A 6,487-nucleotide genomic window follows, 5' to 3' on the forward strand; every position below is an offset into this window, starting at 1 on the left:
TAACGAACAAAAGTAAAGTCGAGTGACGCGTAACATATTTAAACAATAAATTACCCACTTAAAATAATAATCCATCATCTTTATTTAATAACGAACGTTTACTAATAGATAAATAAATTTGTTGCGGGCCGAGCTTTGTTACACTATATTGTGATTAAGATAAGAACAGCCCCTTTTGTGTTTGTGAGACCGTGATTAACAAAAATTATGTAAAGTAAACGGCCAATATTATAACTATTTTTCTTGAATTAAAGTGTATTATGGATAATGGTGAAAAAAATAAAAAAAAACATAAATACCCATAAAATCTTATAACAATATGCATTGTGTGTTATACATGTAACATTATTTTTTATAAGACTTAAAACTTAAGATGCACTCTACTTCTACATTATACATAGTATATAGATATAGATAAACATAAAGCTCTTCACTTAGACATGCTTCACAATAATGCAAGATTCCTATGAGTTCTTTGTAGAGAGTTTTCTCTTCATCCTGCTAAATGGACCCATAGACTTGTCTGTAATGTAAGAGTATATTACTTGGCTCCAAGAGTTATAAGACTGCACGATTTCCCTTAGTTGATGAAGCTTACTACCAGGGATTCGTGGAAAATCATGGTGCTCATTATGGTACCCAACATGCCATGACACTATATTTAGTGGACCATAATATGAATACGTTTCTTGGCCTTTGTTCTTGTTGAATACATAGTGTTCAGAGATGAAATGGCCCGCAATTGGGTGTATTCCACCTCCGACAAACGAAAGGATCAAGTAACTTAAAGATCTCCATCCCCAAAAGTAAACAAAATATGCATTAAACACAATTTGGATAGTGAAGTTGATGAATTCCCATTTTCCGGGGCGTTTAGGGTTGACAAACAAGGGTCTAATCGCGTAAAAGAAGAGTTGGAAGAGTACCCATATGCATTTTGTTGCGGCATTTGTCACTAAACGTGCTTCCATGAGCGTAGGGATGTCAGTGTCGATTCCATCGACTCCTTGGTAACGATGGTGTTCAAGGTGGTATTTTTGGAAGGTGACTGACATTGGTACGACGATAGGGAGATTAGCAAAGATGCCAAGCAAACGGTTGAAACTTGGGTTAGAAAATGCAAGATTGTGACTTAGTTCATGAATAGCTAAGAAAAGATTGTGATTGAGAAAAGATCCAAAAAAATATGCCACCATGAGTATCTTTGTCCACCCTGACATGTGGAGGTACACTGCTGTCCTTAGTTGGAGCATAACAACTAGAGTGACCTACAAAAACAACACTCGATCGGGTGTAACAATTATGCTTTCGTTAAAATAAGTAAAACAACTGTTTACTTTAAAATTAAGATAATGTGTGTGTGTACATATATATAAAAGATAACTCATGAAGAATGTGGATTAGTTACCTTGAGGAGTGACCAGGGATCAGGACCAAAGAGTTGTCTGATTTGGGGGTAGCGTGACAGGATCTCACGACGACGAGATGCATGTGGTTCATCGGAATATGACCAGAAAAACTCATCGGCCGCTGTGGGTTTACTTGTGTTTTCGGCCGCCATGATCTCTTAGGCAGCCTTCCTCCTGATTTGAAAAAAATTGGGTTAGAATTCAGAAGAGTATATTTTAAACCAAATTAATTAGCTTGAAATAATTTCATGGCCCCAATCCGACCAGAAAATAATTTCATTTTGTTGGTGTTACCTATTTTATGTACTATCGTGTCAAATTTTTATTACTTGTTTTGTGCCGATCATCTCAGTTGTCAAGAGGGTAAAGATAGAGCACGTATTGTTTTAAACTTTTTAATATGAAACACAACACCTAACAAAGTGACTATAAAATCATGGTGTGTTTTTAATCATGATAGCTATGCCCTATAATAGATAACTAGTTTTCTAATGCCGTGTCGCAGCGCTGCATTAACATGCATTTTATTGATATGTGTTAAGTTCGTTACGATACCTACACTAAACTAGAAAAATTATTCGTCGATGCTGAAAACAATCGTATAGCTTATAATAAAAAATAGCATATTAAAATAACAAATACAGTACTAGCAACGAGTTTTTTATTTAAAAATAAACATTTTTTTTTAATATACGGTACCAGCACGAAACTCAAAAAATAAATAAATTGGTAAACGTTCAAAACAGGTGCGGCACTCAGATACGATGTAAACAGTAGTGAACTCGTGTAGTTTATGATAAAAAAATTAATGTATTAAAAAAACAAAAACAGTGCTGGCACACAAAACTTTAATTAAAATTGACGTATTTTAAAAAAGAAACATGCGGTTGGTAAATTAGCGTCGTGCAACTAGAAATCAACATGGTCATATTGGTGTACGACACCGAGTTACGGTCGGTATAGTATGAGCACTAAATCATAAACACAAATGAGTAAACCCCTCAAAAAAATACTGCAAAGCAATAGCAGTGGTAAGCTGACATAAATTCGGCCGGTATCAACGCAAAGAGAATCAACGTAGCATGGGCAATGAACATATCTTATCTAATGTTTTTAAAACGGGAAAAGCGGTCCAACTAATGAAACTAAAGGTTCAATCAATTGACAAAAGAAACGAAAAGATGCTAGTTTCACGGTTTCGTCCAATGCAGGATGCACTCTGCAGGCCCAACTAGCCCAATAAATGCATTTTAAAAAAAATGAAAGCCCCCTGCAGTCTGCAATGCCCAAGAATTATATAATTAAAAAAAAATAAAATAAGAAAACCGGTTTCAGCAGGAATCGGTTTCGGCCCGACCCTAACCAATTAGATTCAGTCCGGATTCTTCATCTCTCAAACCGGTTTCTAAACCGAACCAGTTTGGATCAACCAGGTTTGACCAACCCGGACCAGTATAGAGCCCAAACTGGATTGAGTCAAAAACCGATTGTGTGCACCTCTCTCTAGCCATGCCCCATCCACCCACAAATACATAGCATACAGCTATACAACTTGATTAAAAACAGTACATGGGGAATACAATTAAGCCCAACTTGATTTTGTCATAGTAAAACTACAAATTCTTTACATTAAAGTATTCTACTTGATTAAAATTTAAAACCATTACATATTCACATTCATGGATTTCATCAATTCTGCCCAACTTCACTGAAGCATAGAGAAGTCAAGTTTCTTGTACATTCAAATTGTTCTCAAATAAACCACAAATAACAACTTAATCCAACTCTTTTGCAGCAAATATTAAACCAGAAAGTGTAAACCAACAACGTGACGGTTCAGTATGGTTATATCACTGCAAGAAAAGAAGAATCACTTATCAACTATGCTACATTTTTTCACTAATTGATCATGAATAATGTGAAACTAATCATGGTTTCTGTTTATGTGGTTAATGTCAATTGCTACAATTAGCAAGTTCCCCCAGTTTTTAAATAAAACTACTGGCATATTTTGTTTGACGCACGTTTCAATCTCTTGTCCTATCTCTTGCATCAAATAGTTGAAAACTCGTTGCCAAAAACCAAACATTCATTGGTTCTCATGGTTCAAGTGGCAACATGGATTCAGACCTTTGCCAACCTCACTTCTTCGTAGCTCAATGGTCATGGCCTTCTCCCAATTCTCGGTTTGGGAACGAGATTTGGTTGTTCCATAGTGTGATGTTTTTGGAGGAAAATGTAAAATTATGATAGAAATATAGGAGAAGAGATTGTATATCTGGTGTAAAAAGTTTGGAAAGGAGTTTGTTAATTTATAGGGTTAAAAGTTGTACATTTTTCTTTTAATTAATTTAATGGTCATATGATTGTTGTCAAAATTTCATCTCACAAACCACACTGGGTTTACCAAGACGAAAACCCGAGCCGGTTGCCATACCCTAGGGAATGGCGTCAATGTTACCAACCAGCCTGCATGGACCCGATGCTTAATCGATGTCAACCCCAAATCCCCTAATGGATTAACTTTCACATATTTCCCTAATTAAATTTTCTAAAGTTCGAAGATGATATTTAGAGATTAGTCGAAGGTAAAACTATCATTATACAAAATAAAGTTGTAATAATTATGTTTTCTTTAAATAATGTGTTTTCAAAGTATAAAACATGTCGATTTTGTAATACTTAGTGTGAGGATGAAAATGCCATGTCAACAACTAAAAGAAAGCTAAAGTCACATCTCGAATGTCGAATCAAGATTTACATCAAAGCTCACATATTGTCCCGATAAAGCCCATATGGTTTATAGAATGTCAAAAATACCCCCTAAAAGTTTGTTTCTATTACAATTTAAAAATAAACTGAATGCATCGTCCACAAAAGCTAGTTACATCTCGACTTCGAATGAATACATGACAACTTACCTGCTTGGCCCAATAAAGCCCATGTGGTTTACTTAATGCCAAAAAATACCCCTGGATGGACGGAGCTATTGAAAATGAAAGCAAGCGAGGTAGAGGTGGTATCATGAGAAAATATTGTTCCCACCTCTAGGTATCGCGAGTTCAACATCTAAGCGGGATAGCCAAATTGTATCAAAGAAGATTGAGATGAAGAATCAGGGTGGGAGAAACACAGGAACACCATTCTCCCATACAGAACATGATGCCCCCCTATGCGGGATGTAGTACCGATATGATGTGTGGCTTCCATTCCGTATATCGAATAACGTTAGTATAGAAAAATCAAACATAAATTCCTATTTTCTTGGAAAATTACTTAATCCAAATTTCGTATATTAAAGTCTTTTAATGCTGAAAAAACTAGACAAAGCTGATCAATCTAGTTTTGCTATACTAAAGTCCATAAAATTGTATAGAAAACATGTAATACTAAAAAATAATTAAAAAAAATAATAATAATAATAATAATAATAATAATAATACCTCTCAAACCAAGCGAATCTTGATAAAGTGATATTTGTTTTTTTTTATATGGGCATTTACATATTTCCCCTTCCTAAGTTCATTAATTACATATTTCTTCAAACCTAAAAAATTAATTACATATTTACCCTACTTAAAAACACATATATTACATATTTACCTATTTTAATAAAATTAACTTAATTAAAAACAATTTTACCCTCGCCCTTTTCTTCTTCATCCTCAACCTACCTTTAATCACAATCACCACAAATAAACCTCCTTAATTAATCACCTATAATTGATAGGTAAGATGGGCCACGAATATAGAGATTTAAGTCAAATGTATGCAACTTATATAAATTGAAAATAAACTATAATAACCAATTAAACTATCAATATTCTACCGTAATGCGATGTCAATTCAAGGAAGTTTCCAATTTACTTTCTCAAATTTTGGACAAATTGAAAATGAAATTAACAATCAGAGGGTAAAGTCAAAGGGATTTTATGCAAAAGTCCACCAACATGAAGAAAAGTGAATAGAATGAGGTTTGGATTTTAGGTATTTTAAATTGGTAAGGGTAAAATGGTAATTGTATGTTAAAAGAGGAAATATGTAATTAAGAATTTAACATTGAGGAAATATGTAATTAAGAGTATTAAGAAGAGGATATATGTAAAAGTCTCTTTTTATATATACACAATTCATATTGCAGACATACCATCCTAATCTGACCAAAACTCAATGCATTAGAGCATTCTTAGCCTGTCTCTCATTCTTATCTCTATAATTATACTCAAGATACTATATTTTTCTCTCATATTTAATTAAATAATAATTTTTATACATTTATTATTGTAATTTTTTCTCTCCTCTATTCACAACCAATTCAACAAATATTAAAAAACAAATAGGGGCAAACAAAGTTTTCCCAAATTTACAAAAAAAATCACTACATTTTCTCTCATCACCCTATACAAGTCACAACCCCACCATATAATTTACAAATTCATCTCACATGCTTTTAGGGGATGGGTTGAGAATGCTCTTACGCCTAAAATTATTTGACACGTAATAAGAGGGTTTTTGCAAATTATCGGGTGGGGTTATGAGTGGTTGTGAGTGCAAATTTTTGGGTTGAGAAAGAAAAGGTAGTGATTTTTTGTAAATTTGAGAAACTTTGTTTGTCCCTATATATTTTTTAATATTTGTTGAAAAGATTGTAAGTAAATGAGAGAGAAAACTGTAACGATAAAGTATAAAAATATTATTTCATTGAACAAAAGAAGACATGTAGTGTTTGTTAATATATTTTTAGAGATGATGATGAGGGACGAGTTGGGAATACTCTAATACATGTGAATCTAATCATGGTTTACCAAGTTGAAAATGGCCCATTAGGGACACTGGTTTCATACAAATGGAAAGTTCCCCTTCACATACCGGTGAATCGAGAAACCACGAAATCCATACTACCACCAAACCCTATCTGGATGGAAGGAGATTCACCTTTTCAATAGAAACCGAATGGAATAGTTCATTTTCATAGCTAATTAAGGTGCTGTTTGTTTTTTAAGAGGTAAAATGCCTGCAGTCTGCGAACCACATCTGCAGGCATTTGTAGCAGAAGAGGTGGACCAAACCTCTGCAGT

At 33.9% G+C, this 6,487-nt stretch overlaps 1 pseudogene; it reads right to left on the bottom strand.

Moving 5' to 3' along the window:
• Positions 1–464: 464 nt before the first annotated feature.
• Positions 465–1,561, bottom strand: LOC143551975 (sphingolipid delta(4)-desaturase DES1-like pseudogene; annotated as a pseudogene).
• Between the last annotated feature and the right edge of the window lie 4,926 nt (positions 1,562–6,487).

Source organism: Bidens hawaiensis, unplaced genomic scaffold (assembly GCF_021521415.1).
Source record: "Bidens hawaiensis isolate Kalapana, Puna unplaced genomic scaffold, B.hawaiensis_p1.1 tig00016746_1, whole genome shotgun sequence".
Classification (NCBI taxonomy): Eukaryota; Viridiplantae; Streptophyta; class Magnoliopsida; order Asterales; family Asteraceae; genus Bidens; species Bidens hawaiensis.